Source organism: Ailuropoda melanoleuca, chromosome 1, assembly GCF_002007445.2.
Source record: "Ailuropoda melanoleuca isolate Jingjing chromosome 1, ASM200744v2, whole genome shotgun sequence".
NCBI lineage: Eukaryota > Metazoa > Chordata > Mammalia > Carnivora > Ursidae > Ailuropoda > Ailuropoda melanoleuca.
The window spans coordinates 170043106-170061488 of record NC_048218.1 but is presented as its reverse complement, the minus strand read 5'-3'; the positions used below and the strand labels follow the sequence as shown (position 1 = coordinate 170061488).

Below are 18383 nucleotides of genomic sequence, written 5' to 3'. Positions count from 1 at the left end.
AGAGAGAGTATCCCAAGCGGACTCAGCCCTGAGTGTGGAGCCTGACACAGGGCTCCATCCCACAATCCAAGATATCATGACCTGAGTGGAAACCAAGGGTCCCACGCTTAACTGACTGAGCCACCCAGGCACCGCTCCTCTGGTGTTTTTATGGTATATTCTATCTTTTTTGATCTTCCTGGGATTTGTTTTAGTATATGGTGAGTGGTAAAGGATTAACTTACTTTTTTTAAGTAAAAATTATTCTAGAATCATTTATTCGATAATCCCTCATTCACATTATTTTAAAATGCTGGATTTTTTTCCAGATACTAAAAATAGACATATCCTTGCATTTAGGGTCTATTTCATTATCCAACTATTCTGTTACAGTTTCTGCATGTTTATTTGAATGCAACTTTCTGTTACAATTTACTGCCTCCCACTGTAAGGTTCCCCTCCAGTTTCTTCCTTTTAAATATATTTTTGCTATTCATGGACATCTATTCTTTAGGATAAACTTTAGAAGTTACAAAAGCAAACCTATTTGCATTTCAATTGTCCCCTTATCTGAGGGGAATACTTCCAAGATGCCCAGTGGGCGCCTGAAACCGTGGATAGTACTGAACCCTACGTATACTGCTTTCTTCCTACACATAAGACCTATGATAAGTTAAATTTATGAATTTGGCACAGTATGAGATGAACAGCAATAACTAATAATAAAATAGAACAATTATAACAATATAGTGTAATAAAAGTTAAGTGAATGTGCTGTCTCGCTCTCAAAATATCTTACTGTACTCACCCTTCCTGCGATACCGGGAGATGATAAAACGCCTATGCGATGAGACGAAGGGAGGTGAATGACGTAGGCATCGTGAGGTAAGTTAAGGCGGCTATTGACCGTCTGATGATTCGTCAGAAGGAGGATCATCTGCTTCTGGGACCGCAGTTGTCTGTGGAAAGTTGAAACCGCGGAAAGGGAAACACGGATAAGTGGATACTACCGTAGATTAATTTTGTGAAGAACTGCCATCCTCTTAATAAATAGAGTATTCAGGAACAGAAATGCTGAGCATCTGGGGAGACAGTAAGAAACTCATCTGTGTGATTGGAGAGAAGTATTCCTGTAGAATTCTGTAGAAGCAGAGAGACGGATAACACTGGATCCTTAGGTTGTGGCCAGACGGTATTTAGATTTCTTTTGGAAGCAGTACATAGCACTTTCAAGGAAGATTAGTCTCACGAACACACATACACTAATGAAACTGGAAAGACACAGAATACAAGAGACTGGGGGCTCCTTGAATGGTTTTGAAGCAAAAGTAATAGAAGGACCACAGGAGTCAGAACTGATGCCTCTGCAGGTGTGAGGGAAGAGAGACGAGGCTCTTGCGATATTGCTGAGATGTCAGGCTCATCTGACCAGGAGAAGGTGCTGCCAGCCACAGAAACCAGGAAGTCAGGAAGTAGCTCCTAAAACGCAAAAGAGATACCCAGCTCAGGTTTAAACAGGCTGAGATCAAGAGATGGTGTGACTTGTAAGTGGAAACATTCTGAAGGCAATTGAAGATCTGGAGTTTCCTGAGGGTGAGGATTGCAGAAAACAGAGAACCTGGTGCTCAGGGGACCTCTGATAAATGTATGATGTTGAACTGAATAAGTGGTAGGTTTAACAAGATGTGAGAGCTGAAAATCATGTTGCAGAAGAGGAAGGATTCAAGGAGTATCCCTACACCTTGTTGAATACTATATTTATGGGAAAGAAAGAAAACGGGAGTCAGGAAAGTGAGCAGTTAAAAACAAACCAGCAGACAAGCAAACCAGTTGCCAGGATGGTTGTGATTATGAGCAAACATTGCTGAACATCATCTAATGATGATTCAAGGTGAACATGAGTGCACAAAGGTGGGTTTTCAATCACCTTATTTGATCCTTGTAACAATTCTGAGGGTGGGAAATACTAGAATGCTCCCACCAGCAAGGAGTGACTCTAACGCATTTAAAATTTGCACAGCTCATTTGAGTTACATCGCTTGTATTTAAGGACGTGACTTCAATTCTATACAGTCAGCAAAAAAGAAAAATATCTAAACAGTGTTGTCATGGGTAGAGGAAGAATAGTCATTGGAATGTGTGGAGCGCTCACTGGAAACCATAGAGAACCAATCACCTCATGGTTTATCATTGTTGTAAGAGGCTGTATACACAGTTACGTACACAGAACGTGGTGAGCAATTTAAGGGATTTTCAAGGATAATCTTGACTCTACATGATTTTTGCCTTTGGCAGTGACTTCCAGATTCTAATTCTTTCATGACATATGACTTCACTCTAACTTGGTCCTTTCATGTAGTTTTTATCATGTCATTTTATTACACTCAATTTGCCATGACCCCAATTATGTGAGCTAAGCCCAGAAAGATGTCTAGGTAGAAATCTCACACAGATCAAGAGATGGAAAGGATGCAGCTGGGACTCACGCTCAGATCTGTGGCCCACAGACCTTTCCATCACTCCTACACGGAGAATAATATAGTGGCTAAAATAATGGACTCTAGAGTCAAACTCTCTGTGTTCAAATCTCAGCCCTACCACTTTTCATCTGTGTGATCTTGGGCAAGATACTTAATCTCTCTGAGCCTCAGTGGTCTCATCTGTAAAATGAAGCTATCTCACAAAATTGTATTTAGGTAATTGTTAAATGAGTTTCATATATATGAAAAGCTTAGAACACCGTTTGGCTTATTATAGGTCCTCCTTAAATACTAGCTATTAATTTTAATTAGCACTCCACATAATTTTCCATTTGGCGAAGTAGTTAGATAATTTACTCAAATTCATACAGCTAGTAAGTGGCTGAACTTAGGCTCATAGACTTCTTGACTAATTCAAAATTTTGTGTACTATTTCATACTTGCTCAAACATGTGTATACTCAAAGTAATGAGCCATGTCCAATTTGGGTAACAATATATATTTGGCAAAAAGCAAGGATGGCTTAATTTAATTAATTTCATTTAATTTCATTTTGTGCAGGCTTTCTGTGAGGTATGTTTGGTATATTTGTACACACACATACACAAATTCATTATTGTATACAACTGATATGTTACTGATCATGCCACTAAAGATTGTTCTAGAGCCCCTAGGAAGAGTGAAGAGCCACCATAGCCAGTCAATCAATGACACAGGCCCTCTTGTACAAACTTCCAAATTTGAAGAATGAAACCAATAAGGAGTACCATTTATTGGGAGCCTATGGTATGCCATGGTATGCTAAGCTCTTTATAAATATTTTCTCTAAAATAAGTCTCATCATTCCTATTTCATGAAGGGGAAAAATGGGGCTTAGGGAGGTTATATGACTTCTTGAAGGTCAACCTACTAGCAAGAGATGAAATAAGTAGCCAAGTCTGGGTCTAATACCAAAGCTCTTATTCTCCCCTACTCAACCATGCTGCTTCAACCAAAGCTAACAGAAATTAAAGAAGAAATTAAGTGATTGAGATTTAGAGACGATTAACTACCATGAAAGTTCACTGTTGTGAACTTTAAAAGGGGGAAAGCTAGCCAGCTGAACATTGGTTAAGGGGATGCTTTTACAATGAATACATGTTTCCCTTTATTTTTCATGTTGTCCCAAAACAAGAGAACAAAGGGTCAGTCCAAGTTCATGGCAGGTAAATTAAGGGGAAAAAAAATAATAAGAAGAAGAAAATATTTTTTGCCCCTCAGCATGGAGCCCTTCTATGGAATTCCATATTTGTAGAGTCAAATTTCAGAGCTATAGATTTTAAAGGCATTTGGTTTGATTTAATGCCCAAAAATAATGCTGGCTGTTGACTGGGCAAAGATTAGAGTAACCAAACCACATGCCTCAGGGCTTCAGCTGGTTTCTGCAGAAGCCAAAGAGGCAGTTTTCTTCTTCCTCTCACTTTTAGCATCTGCCACACAACCCAAGAATCCAGAGGTCCTCCCACTGTCCTGTGGAGCTTCAGGTTCCCGGCAGGACCAGTATGTCACTGACAACCCATCTACCCAAGGCCAAAAGACTCAGTCTCCACAGAAGTAGCTAATCCAGTCATTGAAGGGTTACCCAGTCTGAACCCTCAGCCACAAAGTGAAAACAGAGCAGGGTCTTTGTTTATTGATTTGCCTAGGACCCTCTGACTGGCAAAGGAAGAAAAAAATAACCCGGCACAAAATAAATGTTCGATTTCTTTTATGTAAACAAGATCAGGACCAACTTGGCTGTACAAAGCCATTCTTTGCATGTAAAGCAAAAAATAGCTCCCCTGAGGAGGAAGGAACCCAAGCCCTACTCAGCCTTCTCTCTCCACCCTTCCCCCCAGCCCTTTTCAGTTACCACTGCTTTTCTGCCAATGAATGTCTTATTCAGGGTCCCTGTGCGGGAGTCACTGCAGGCAATGAGCTCACCCCTCCCCACCACCCTATTCAAAATGTTTTCTGATCAAGATAAAGGTTATGGAGTCTATGCTGAAAGTCAGTATTATTGCAAATTATCTCCATAAAAAGGAAAAACGTTTATCCAAAAATCTCAGTCTCCTATTTCTTTCTGTGGGGCTCCAACCAGTCCCAAACTGCTTTTATGTGGGTTTAGAAGTGGACCAAAGGGAGAACTTAAAAAAAAAAAAAAAAAATCCAAGTTTTTTTTTTTTTTTTCAAATCCCCAGATGGTAGATGGCAATTTGGATGCTAATCCCTTAAACAAGGATCTCAAAAACTTAGTTCACCTTTTGGGACCAAGGAAGTTAATCCTAAATCCTTGTTCAATTTTTATTCATGCCAAACTCTAGTGACTTAAGCAAAACATCTGCCAACTTGGATCACATGACTCGGCTTCACTAGCCAGTATATCTATGGATAGGAACATTTTAAGGAAAACAAAAATCTAGCTGAACCCTCACCCAAAACTCAACGCCAACACAAACGAAGACACTCATATTTCAGAAGACCTGATTTCCTGTAGAAAAGGGGTTGCTTTCATTTTTATATAGGTCCCATTTTCTTAGTGCATTCAAAAGGAAGCCTGGACAAATCTCTCTTGAAAATCTAGTTCCCTTACAGCCCAGTGACACCAAGCCATCTGGGCATCAGACATTTAGGGGAGAGGGTATTTGTAATGCTTCTAAAGCTTTAACTGTTAGGGAAACATTTGGGCTCATAAGGTTCCCACATTATTGAGGTACTCAGTAAATGCAAAGAAGATGGGAAAAAAAGGATTCTAACATTTCTCCCACTGAGAACCCAAATTCTGGGAGAAGGCCCTGAGAACATTAAAATGCCCACGGAGTAAGACTGCTGATGCAAGAATGTTTTTCCTGGACGTACTCAACATGAAAAATCCTCCACAAAAAGACATGGAGGGCTCATTAGAACAAAACTGGGACCATGATGGTGTCAATGCCATCTTACCTTCCTGATCACTTGGTAAGGAATGCTCCAGTAACTGAGTGGCCTGGTTATCATCCAGGATGGGAGGGGACATAGAGGCGTACCCTCTCCTACTTAATCCTGCCCTTTCCCTACCATCCTGGTGCTCAGGGGAAAGCTCTTGGGTGTGGAACGAGGCAGATGTAGGAACAAATGAGCAAGTCTTAAAGATTCATAAGCAAATTCCTAGTACCTCACCCATACAGCTCCCTGAGGCCTTGAGTGAAGATGGCAACTCAACTTTTCTGTCTAGCAATAAAAACAACCTAAGAAAATGAGCAACAAGAGCTATTGACAGAAATGTGTGTTCACATAGGGATGTATTTATAGCCTAACTTCTCCACAAAGTATTTGAGGTGCAATGACTTCATCCTCAAAGTCTCAGATGAGGCTCTTCACAATGGTTATTATCTTGACTCAAATAGAGGATTCAAAAAACATAGGACAAAATTAAGGAAGCAATCACCACCATGTCAACAGGCCCCACCTGGCTGCAAGTCTTTGGGTAGAAAATGCTCTGGCGGTTAAGACTTTTCTGTATTTGGCATTTCCACCCTAGTACAAACTATGTGCCACAGACGGGTGCTTCTTGTCATTCACTGTGGCGTCTGCCTTACCCACAGGCTGCAAATCAACTATCTGCAAGGTTTACCAGAGGGGAAGGATCTGTGGTACCATTGACATGAAAGGAGAGAATTGTCAAGGGATATATAGCATCCACCCATTTCCTATCAAAAAACTACAGAACTCTAAAGCAATTATTAGGAGAGAGGTTAATTTGAATTAGAAAAAAAAATCTGAATTTTAAACTTTATAAAAAATAGATTTTCTTTTGTAGAGCAGATTTAGGTTCACAGCAAATTCAAGCAAAAAGTACAGAGTTCCCATGTACCGCCCCTGCCAGACACACACAGCCTCTCCCATTATCAGCATCCCTCACCAGAATGATACATCTGTTCAACTGATGGGCCTACATTGATTGACACATCGTCATCACCCAAAGCCCATGACTTATATTACAGTTCACTCTCGATGTATTTGCTATGGGTTTTGACAAATGTATAATGACACATATCCACCATTATAGCATCATACAGAATGATTTCACTGCCCTAAAAATCCTCCGTGCTCCCACTATTCATCCCTCCCTCCCCACTAGCCCCTGACAACCACTGATCTTTTCAGGGTCTTCATAGTTTTGCCTTTTCCAGAATGTCATATAGTTGAAATCCTACAGTATGCAGCCTTTTCAGATTGACTTATTTCACTTAGTAATATGCGTTTAAGATTCCTCTGTGTCTTTTCAAGGCTTGATGGCTCATTTCTTTTGAGTGCTGAATACTATTCTATGTCTCGACATACCACAGTTTATTTTTCCATTCACCTAATGAAGGACATCTTGGTTGCTTCCAAGTTTTAACAATTATGAATAAAGCTATTATAAACATCTATGTGCAAGTTTTTGTGTGGACATAAATTTTCTATTCATTTTAGTAAATACCAAGATATGTAATTGCTGGATTGTATGACAAGAATATGCTTAGGGGTGTCTGGGTGGCTCAGTCAGTTAAATGTCTGCCTTTGGCTCAGGTCATGATCCTGGGGTCCTGGGATCAAGTTCTGCATCAGGCTCCCTGCTCAGTGGGGAGCCTGCTTCTCCCTCTCCCTCTGCCCCCCCTCCCTGCTCATACACACACACACACACAGACGCATGCTCTCAGATAAATTCTTAAAAAGTCTGAAAAAAAAAAGGAATATGCTTAGCTTTTGCAAGAAACCACCAAACTGTCTTTCATATTGGCTGTTCCATTTTCTATTCCCACCAGCAGTGAATGAGAGTTCCTGTTGTTCCACATCCTCACAAGCATTAGGTGTTGTCAATGTTCTGGATTTGGGTCAGTCCCTAAATAAGTCCAGAAAGTTTTTCTACAAGTACATAGGTAACAGTGGTAGAGAATGAGCTTTGCCAATTATTGGCTATGCAGGAAGGATGGTTTTTACCTTCCTGCACAGAATTTAGAATTACTGATTTCATCGGGGTGAGGAATAGCCTTGGAGATACTTAGTAAAGAGTGCTCTCTAATGACTCTACCACGTGGCCAGCATAGTGAGAGACACACTCTCTCCTCTAATTCTTCTTGCACCCCTGGACAGGGAAAGACTGTATCCCTACTGAATATACGAGAAGAATGGAGTTCAGGAACTGCAAGCCAAAGAGCCAAGATGTGACCACCAAGCTGTCCAACCCGCAGCCCCAGCCACATTTCTACTATCCCACATTGCAGAAGGCAGGCAGTTTTTGCCTAAATTACTTTTCCTCAAGGATCAATTTCACTTGCCCTCCCAGGCCCTTCATTGGGAAGGGAAGGCTGTATTAGGTGATCTCCAAGGACCCTGTAAACTCTAGCACTGCCAGAGGCTTAATGTGATTTTTAAGCCAAGATGGGGCTAGTTTCACAAAACCGCTTAAATAGAGAAAAATGCCTTTATAGCTCCACTTCTGATATAACTCCGAATTAACTGCCTTAATTTTCCCATTTCAAAAAAAAGGACCTGTACCAAGCCCACCACTGGCTTCTCTCCAAATACATTGTATTCATTCCTGAGAGACGTATTTATAACTAAAGAAAAAAATGAAGATTGATTATAATGTCGTGAGAACAAACTATTTTGCCAAATCTAATAAGGTTATCACTCCTCTTTGAAAGTATTCTTTTAAAAATGCTGGTCACTATGTACTAAGCAGAGGATTTCAATCTTAGGCAAAGAATAAGAAATGGGTTGGGTATCTCACAATCTCTGTCTTCTTCCCCTCTTTGAAGTATGATAGCTAGAGTCTCACTAGCCCCCCAAAGGCATAGTGGTGCCCAAAGTATGGTGGTAAATATTTAAATTTAGTGGCAACTGACCTTTAATCTGTGCCAGACAGTATACTAATCTTTGAGAAAAAAGATGGCCAAGATACAGTTCTTGCCCCCAGGAGCACCTGGTCTTTTCTGGAGATCTTTGTTTTTATCATGACACACATAACTAATGACTTTCCTATCCCTGGAACACGAAGAGAATTGATCAAGATGTCGGTTATATATAATTCCCATTCTGGAGCTATACCTCCACCACCTTCTCTCAATCTCTCTCTTTCTCTCTCTCTGTATATATGTGGAAATAAGGAAAACAAAGCCAGCATATTTCATTCACAGTAAGAGTGAACTAGCAATGATGATCTTGGCTTTCTTTAACTCATAATAAAGAAGGAACATGTTTGAAAATGTTTGTACTTTACTAGATAGGAGTGACTTGCAACCACCAACTAATGTATGGACACAGCAGTACAGAACATCAGACGAGGCTGAGAATCATTGGTCATGTGGGAACTGTGGCTCAAGTTCAGGTTGCCGCATCTTGCCTTGCAGGTTATAAGTTGCATGACTCCAGATGATGCCATTCACATATCCTAGGATGTGAACAATGCCCCGGAATGTGTAATGAGATAAGCCTGCCCAGACTGGACTTTAAAACCAGCTTGGGACCTCTCACATACCCACTTTGACCAGTCTAAACTTCCATCCCACGACCTTCCCTGTGGCCAAACTAGACAGACTATTTTTTACAGGTGAGTACCCTAACCTGACTTCTGGCTTTGTGGGGAAGAAGAAAAAAGGAGGGGTGCTGGTTTTCACTCTACTTTCTTCCAAACCTGGGATCTTTAATACAGAGTATGATCCATCTCTAGAGGAGGAAAAACTAAAGGTGAGAAGGTATGTCTCCACCCCCTTGTCTTCTGTTGTCAAAGGAAAACAAGTCATCAAAACCTAGGGCCAATCACATGGAAGGGCCCCCAGAGCACAGCACTTGCAAAACACCTAGCTGGTGCTGAAGGCATGGGAGTTCTGAGGTGGGGGCAGTGCCACAGGCACCTTCTAGGGACAGCAGGTAGCCCCACCTCAGCTCTGGCGACAGTGTGTGACCTGGGCCAAAAGTAGTTCCAAGAGGCTGAGAGGGATGCAGGATGTCTTGACTTTGTCAGGGGCTCTCCCATTCATTAAACCTCCTTTAAAGACAGTGTGTGAAGAGGGTTTATGAGTCAGGTATGTTGGGCTGTCCTATGAAAATGCCTCCCCTTCCCTTCATAAATGAGCCCACATGTTTTGGGCACCTTTTTAGTATATTCTCATCAGAGTTTCCACACGGAAAAAAGCTATTACAAGTGAGTGCTCCTCAATCCCTGAGAAAACTTCCCAGTCATCATGGCTGCTTCCATGTCCCTGAACAAGCTGCTCCCAAGTTATTTCAAGATGGCAGCAGTAGAAAGATGGATTACCTCTGTCGACAAGGAGTCCTAAAGTCCTGCCATTCACTGAGCAAAGAAACGTGTGCCTGCCATGGGCGGCTGATAAGGGAAGTGGACACAGGATAAACTTCAGCTCAGCCAGCTGACAAAGCTCAAACACAGCCTTTGAAAAAACAGCAACTCCCAGGCCTCTGCTTTGTGAAGGCAAAGACTGTGGGCTTTGTTCGATTACCGGGCTCTTACCGTCAGCGGGAGGCATGCAGTTCTGTGCGGCTGCTGCCTGCTGCAGAGACAACGGGACAGTTTCCTCATAGGGAACCAGAGCACAAGTTGTCCAAAAAGGGTCTTTCCTCTGGGGCGCCTGGGTAGCGCAGTCGTTAGGCGTCTGCCTTCGGCTCAGGGCGCGATCTCGACATTCCGGGATCGAGTCCCACATCGGGCTCCTCCGCTATGAGCCTGCTTCTTCCTCTCCCACTCCTCCTGCTTGTGTTCCCTCTCTCTCTCTGGCTGTCTATCTCTGTCAAACATATAAATTTAAAAAAAGGAGGGGGGTCTTTCCTCCAATGCTTCAACTCGGTCCCTCATCCCCATCCCATGAACCTCTCCATTCTGATTCATGTTAAAGAGCAGAACATGATTTGAAAGTGATGGACTTCCAATGCGTACGTACTTCAGAACCGGATAACCGCTAACGCTTACTGGAGCATTAAGTACGGGCTTCGTAAGAGCAGTAAAAGTTTTACATGCATAATCTCATTGAATCTTCACAACATTCTGGTGTCATTGAGCACAGCATTTTATAGATGAAGACATGAAGGTATCCTAAGGTGAAGCGCCTTGCCGAGGCTCACACCATTCATAGGCAGTCGCTCTGGGATTTGACCCCCAGCCAGCTGGGTCTGATTTCAAGACCAAATCCTCTTCTATTAAGTGCACAGCTTCCCTTGCCCCTTCTTAGTCTATGGAAAGAGGTCATATTGAGAGAAGCTTCATAGCTTGCAAAGGCTTTGGAACCCCTTGCCTGAATTACAGGTTTGGAGAATCGTAAACTGTGCATGCTCCAATGCAATGAAATAATAGCCGTGTGATGCTAATAATAACCACATCTCCTTTCAGGAGTCCCTTGTGTCTGTGCTTGTCCCCTTTCAAAAGACTGTCCACTTTGCACGTTCCTATCTTATCTTGGTTAATCAAGCCATATTTTACTTTTCTTTGGCTCCTATAAAGATCTCCTTGAAGCCCTCCCCCGCTAGATAAGCCTCCCAGGGTTCTTTCCCTTTGCCATTAGTCACAATTTCCTAATGTTGAGCTTCTGCCAGAAGACAGAGGAAGCAGCTCCAAATGCAAGTGATTAGCTTGTGTGTGGGGCTTTGACACAAAGTTTTGGTCACTTACAAAGGCAAACACACAGCTGGCCCAAGGGCAGTTGCTTGTCATTTTCCATCACTGAAAAAATGCAAATCCCAGTAACTAGTTGCTTCAAAACATCTAGTCCCCTCACTTCTGTGGAGATAACAAGGCAGACATCTGAAGGCGGTTACTGGAGCTCCACATGCAGGCCAGTCTAAGAGCTCAACTAATAAAGGTAATGCGCACATTGCTGAGTGCTGTTTTCAAAAAAGCACTGACGGTCCATGAGGACCAATCACCCAACCACACAGAGATTTACAAATGAAACTTGTTATTCCTGCACCGTTTCTTTAACAAACATTCCCCTCATTGCAATGCGAGGTCCGGAGCCAGAACATAAAACTGCACAGGAAACTTAATGAAAACTATTATCAAAAAGAGCAGCTTTGAATTGGATTTAAGTACATTTCTCGAGTGGCCATTATTTTTTAACAGGCATGGAAATATTACATTTTTATTAATGGCTTTCTATTTATCTCTGGGACTTAAATACCTTATTGATGTATGCCTTCCTTCAACCAACATTTCACTGACCTACTACTCACTTGCCAGACAATGGGAATGCCAAGAGACTACACTGAAGCCCATTGAGGAGTTCACTGTCCCATTGGGATGACACACATTGTCTCAGGAAGGGTTAACCAGGTTATACTGCAGTGACATACAGCCCCAATATCTCATTGGCCAAAATCAGCAAAGGTTCTTGTTCATGTTACATGTCCATCGTGGGTCAGCAGGAGCCTAGGTTGATGAAGCAGTCACCATCTTTAACGTTGCCAGTCAACATGCTAGAAGAAAAATGTCTGAAGAGCCTTGCACAAGCAATGATATGCTCCATTCCAGAAATGACACTCATCTCTTCCACTCTCAATTCACTGTCCACAACTAGTGCATGGTCCCACCCAACCATAAGGAAACCAGGGAGGGCAATTCTACCTTACAGCTAGATTTGGGAAGATCTAGAAACACTGAAGAATAGTCCTAGTGAATACCACATACATGTTAGCAGATAATTGTGATATAATGTGAAAAGTGCTGTAATAGAGAAATGGGAAAAAGAAGGACCAATGAACTCACAAATTTCATGGAGAAATTACAAAAAGTTCCCATAGGAGGTAGCATTTGAGCTTTGTGTTGAAGGATGAAGGATGAACATGCTAGAAGAAAAATGTCTGAAGAGCCTTGCACAAGCAATGATATGCTCCATTCCAGAAATGACACTCATCTCTTCCACTCTCAATTCACTGTCCACAACTAGTGCATGGTCCCACCCAACCATAAGGAAACCAGGGAGGGCAATTCTACCTTACAGCTAGATTTGGGAAGATCTAGAAACACTGAAGAATAGTCCTAGTGAATACCACATACATGTTAGCAGATAATTGTGATATAATGTGAAAAGTGCTGTAATAGAGAAATGGAAAAGAAGGACCAATGAACTCACAAATTTCATGGAGAAATTACAAAAAGTTCCCATAGGAGGTAGCATTTGAGCTTTGTGTTGAAGGATGAAAGGTGTCTTTCTGGGGAGATAAAATATGAGCATTCTAGAAAAAGAGACATTGCTAAAGCAGAGAACAGGAAAACACCTTCCACTGGAAGACTGGAGGGAAATTCAGTGTGGCTGAAGCATCACATCTGGGAGGGGAGGAGGAAGCGGAGAGGTGGCCGAGGGTAAGAGGCCAATTGTGGTGGATATTTGCTTTTCTTGGGAGTTTGGTCTCACCCCGCAGGCAACAGCAGATAACAGAGAGTCTCCTACAGGCGAGAGTCATACAGTGGAGTGTCAGGAGTATGTCTGTTTGTTTTTTAGGGAGATAACGCAGAGGAAGCACGGATGAGGAACTCTCCTGGAGAGGGAGGCGCGCTGAGGGGCTGTGGCTGTAGTTCAGGTGAGAGACAGTGAGCCCCGCCTCTGGCCTGCCAGGAAAGTCTGAGACAGACGAGGCATTTCTGAGGAAGAACTGATAAAATCCTGATGTTTTCTCATGAAAATCATTGTTTTTAGTGAATGGGGGGGCTGCTGACAAGGAAACCTTCAAGACTAGTTCAAGGCTATTGGTTTACGAAATGAGGAAATGCTACACCAGTCCCCAGGACAGGGAACACAGCTGGAGATGAAAAGCCTAGAGGCAGGCTGATGAGCTCAGATTTGAGCATGTTGAACTTGAGGTGTCCGTGGAGATTCAGGTGGAGGTGGCCACCGGAATAGAGGGCCCAGGAGTCCAAATCCATTAGGAAATATGAATTTGTGATCAATGCAATTTGCGAATAATGCATGTAGTTGGCAGCTGAGCCCTGCTGACACAGTGTCTCCCAGGGAAAACCGAAGAGTTAAGTGCGAATATATGAAAACATTCTGAAGACAGTTTTGTTAAACATTTAAAAACATATGTATATGTATAGTCAAAGCTCAGGGGCAAAGAGTTTGGGAATATCTCATCCATCCAAATGCCCTGAGAAAATTACTTCCAAAATTTCCATTAATATCTACCCCCATTGAAGCAAAAAGTTCTTGCCTAGGAAAATGTAGATAATTTAGAACAACGAAATGTATATATTTCACTCAGAACTGATTTGATGTTTAACCTGAGGAAAGAATTTTGAAACCAAACTTCTAATGACAATTATAAGTAATCAATGCAATTTTTTAAGTGACTAATCAAGTTTGCAGGGTTTCTGCAAATTTGGGTGGCCATCCGTAGGAATTTTCACTAGACTGGGGTTTTTCTCCTTTTAATTTTTAATTAAATTGGCCTAAGTCAGCAATCAAGATTTCCATGTCACTGTGTAACGTATAGGGTAGCAAGTACACTGGGCTCCCACTAGCTCCAGAAGAGATGATTTAGAAGGCCAGAGGGAGAAATCTGAACTCTCGTTGTCAACGTTCCAAGAGATAAACAGAGCATTATAAGTCGTTCTGAGGCAACAGGATCAGGGTTTTTAAATAAATCATATTAATATGTGAATAAGACAAGCATTATTCTCTTCTTTCAAAATTTAATAGAGCTTTTGTTTTTGCCAAGTAGGAAGGTGACTGTTGAGCTGTGTGGTTAGGGAGCACAGCTCAGACTTTCTGGTCTTGCCTCCCCTGAGCATGCCCAGGTTACACCCGCTTTCTAAGTAGTTAACCCTGACTCCTGGGGTCAATCCATTTCAGGCCAGCTCAGGCAATCCCCAGTGGCTAGCTACTTGTGCCGGCAGAAAAAAAAACAAAAAACAAGAAAACTGTCTTCTGAGACGCAGACCATCTAGGAATTGATAACAATCCATTCATTTCCAGAAGTGAGAGGAAAGAGCAAACAGGTTTGATTCAATGAGGTTATTTTCTAAGTTGGACTTTCTCCTAAGCCCAGGCGACTGACAGGGAGGGAGGGGTTCAAGTCTGTATTCTTCACCTGCAGGCCCACACAAAGAAGTGGCAGTCTGTCTAAACCTACTTTTCCCTCCCTTGCTAATCTATGCTCTGAAAAGCACTGGCTTTCAAACTTTGGGGGCCTGACTCACACTAAGAAATACGTACAAACATCACTGAAACAAAAGTTTCACAAAACAGCATTTGCCCGAACAGTGTGTGACAGGCCTGACATTTCCCAGTCTGTTCTGTTTCATTTAGAAAGGTCTGCTTGTGTCCATCTAAATGATTCATGACTCACTAATTGATTTTGACCTACAGTTTGACACATAGTATTGTAGAGTATCCCTTCCCCAAATATACATTTAAATCTACATGGAAGAAAACAAAAAACGTTGGTAATGCCTTGACGCTCTCAACAAGTACGGGGAACTATTGAGTCTCTGAGTTTATCTATTCAGGGCTGCTTATCTCCCATTTCACATGGACACTGAGCAGATTCCAATGGGCCTCAATTCTCTGGAACCATCCATTGCTTTTGAATGAATTTTCATCACCAGCATTCTCTGGAACCATCCATTGCTTTTGAATGAATTTTTTTCACCCTGTTTGGCCTTTACCTTTTCAAACAGAGCCCCACCCTTTATCCACTCAACTTTCAGCTAAGAGGCACTTGACTTCACTCATCCTAGACTAGCACTCTTCAATAGAACTTTCTGTGTTGATGAAAAGTTCTAGACTTGCACTGTCCAAAATGGAGGCCACTAGCAGCAAGTGGCTAGGAACATTTGAGCTGTGGCTAATGAAACTGAGGAACTGCATTTTAAATTTTATTTAACTTCAATTATTGAAACTTAAATAGTCATGTTGTAGTTAGTAATTATCATAGTGAATAGTGCCAGCTCTAGATAAACCCTCAAAATGTTTCCATTTCTTCAATATATATCTTCCCTTCTTATTGCTTACAGTTAATTGCATTGACATCACGTTGACTTTGCACTCTTCACACATTACCTTGTTCACTTGTGGCCCTTTAAAATCATGTTTATGGACAAATGATTCAATTCACGCATTCAGCGCTTTCTATTTTCCTGCCATTTTCATTTTTTTAAATGAATTTTTCCTTTTATTTCCATCATAGCCTCATTTTCCTAGACCTTTCAACATATTCTTTCTTGCAATATAATTTGATGGCTTTTTTCCATTAAAAAAAACCTGAACACTAATCACAGACTCAGTATGCAAGCTGTGGACTGGTGAACAGGCAGTTAGGGTTACGACTGAAGTGACCAATCCCAAGTGCTGTTTGGTGGTGGTAGGTGGAGTAGACTTGCTTTGGCTCTGGACTGTACCTTTCTTGCATCTATATGTTGGAAATGTATATATTTTGTACCTGAAATTGGAGAGTATATACATAGAGAAACTAGTATACTTGAACAGAGTAATATGTTGGGGAGTCAAAATGATCTTTTAAGAAGACATTTTCTGCTCTCTAGGGAGCTTTTGATTGAGGGAGGCAAACAAACATAGGTAGAAGAACTTCCCTACGAGACTCTTCAGGAGATGACGCTGTGAGAGCGGCATAGTATTAAGGGTATTGGAGAAAAAAGAGTTCGGAGTTGGGAATGGAGGTATTGAGGGCTTCTTAGAAGAGGTCACTTGTAAGCTGGGTCTTATGGAGTGGCATTTATAAGCATTTGGGGGTGGGGAAGAACACTCCAGGGAGGGGAGGGAGAATTATAGAGCTTGAGTGTGTGGCCTGTTCAAAGAAAGCTAAATTATCTAGTGTCTTAATGTCTAAGGTGTCTAATCAGGCCTGCATTTTAGGAAGATGCATTCACCCACAAATAGTTACTTTGGACAACGAGATAAAAATAATTAGAGGAAAATAAAACTGGAGCAGGGAGATCAGCTCCTTGAGTAATGAGATAAACTAAATGAGAGATAACAACCCTCTAAACCAGGAGATGGCAAACTGTCCCATGGGCTGTATCAGACCAGAAATCTGTTTTTGCAACTAAAGTTTTATTGAAACACATTCACATATTCCCTATGGCTGCTTTCATGTTCAGTAGTTGCAACAGAGACAGTATGACTTGCAAAGCCTAAAGTATTTACTATCGAGTTCTTTCAAGCAGTTTGCCAACCTGAGGTCTAAACTAGAGTAGTGGGAGTGGAAAGGGTGGAATGCATACCAGAGAAATGATGGTAGTGAAATCTACAGGATTCCGAGACAGATGTCACAATGGGATTCATTGACAAGGGAAGTTTAATTCAAGGTGTCTTTAGGGTTTCTAGTCAGGGAGACATAAAGGAAAGCAATTTTACTAGCTGAGATAGGGATGCAAAGAAGACAAGCTAGGGAAAAAATGGTAAGGAGCGACATGCTTCTGAGGCACCTGTGGCGCACACAGGTGAAGGTGAATACACTCATCTCCGGAGCCAAGGAGAGATGCCACAACCAGACATGTAGACTTGAGAGCCATCCACCTAGAGTTGAGAGGCCATGAGAAGATGGTGGACCAAAGGGAGAGGAAAGAGAGAACAGGAACAGACAGAGACCTGGGAGGACATGTCAATTTAAGGAGCACACAGAAAAAAGAGAACCAGTGAAGGAGTCAACAGAAGGGTAGGAGGAACAGCATGGCATCATGGAACTAACAGGAGGCAAAAAACATATGGGAGAGAGAATGACCAGTAGAATCAAGAGCTGTCCTAAGAGTCAAAGAGAATGAAGATGTTTTAGAGGAGGTGACTGAACATAGCATTGCTGGTATTTGCAGACAGAGTCCAAGGAATGAACAGGAGAACAAATTGTGACAGCAAATGAAGACTAATCCTTTGAGATCTTTAGCTATTGAAGAAAGATAAAGACCAGCTGGAAACTGGAAGAGAAAGCAGGTTTAAGGAGGGCTTTCTTGAGAAGAGGAGAGCTTTGGGTAAGCTTATTTTACACAAATGTCAATAGACTCTGGCATGAAGACATTTTCCAGGCTTTGGACAGTTTACAAATCACTCAGAAGGCTTTGTTTGCTTCCTTTGGAACATACATCGTTGCTATGGTCTGAAAGGTGGATCTTCTGGAACCCAAGCACAAGCTAAATGAAATGCTCCTTCTAACTCAACCTAAAAATCTTCTTAAGCTTTCTAAAAGGTACCAAGGCCTTCTTAAGATCTTCATATATAGATCTTCATATAAAGAGCTTCATATCCTTTGTGTTTCAAAGGTGGGAAAAGCCATGTTGAAATATGCAAGGTTGAGAGGTTAGTATCCGGAGTCTTTGGCTTCCACAAGTGGAACACCACTCTCTCCTAAATCCAGAAGGTTTACCCCCAGACTTACCTTTATGGGGCCCAGGTTGCAGCTCTCAAGGATGTGCCTCTTCCATTGCTGTTGCCTTTGAACCATCGATTTGACATTCAACTGCTGATAGCTTTACCTTAGAGAGAATGGAAAAGAAAACTAAAAACTTTCAGGTTTGGAACCAATAAATCTTGGGTTTAGACCAACAGTTCTCATCTGGGGTCTATTCTGCTCCCCAGGGGACCTTTAGCAATGCCTGGAGACATTTTTTGGTTATCATAACTGGAGGTGGGGAACTGGCATTTAATGGGTAGTGGTCAGAGATGCTGCTAAACATCCAATAATGTATTGGACGGTGACCAACAACAAAGAATTATCCAGCACAAATAGTCAAGAGTTCTATACAACATGCTCTGATCCACTTATTCTATTGGAAAAGGTATCATTCGTTAATTCACACTGAACTATGATGACAGATACTGTATTAATGTGTCATTTTTGCTGCTGGGGATGGGTGACTTTATAGTTGTAGGTACTTTTGGTGGCCTAACCAAAATCTATCCCCACTTCCTTTGTTCTAACAAA

General features: G+C 41.8%; 1 long non-coding RNA gene across 2 annotated transcripts in view; it reads right to left on the bottom strand.

Moving 5' to 3' along the window:
* LOC109490041 overlaps nucleotides 1–18383 on the bottom strand; it is a 97097-nt gene that overhangs the window by 58186 nt on the left and 20528 nt on the right. For both annotated transcript variants that reach the window (XR_002143229.2, XR_004623256.1), the window contains exons 2-3: nucleotides 17838–17934; nucleotides 788–938 (exon numbers count right to left, since the gene is read on the bottom strand). This is a non-coding gene — a long non-coding RNA (uncharacterized LOC109490041). The remainder of the gene's footprint in view (nucleotides 1–787; nucleotides 939–17837; nucleotides 17935–18383) is intronic.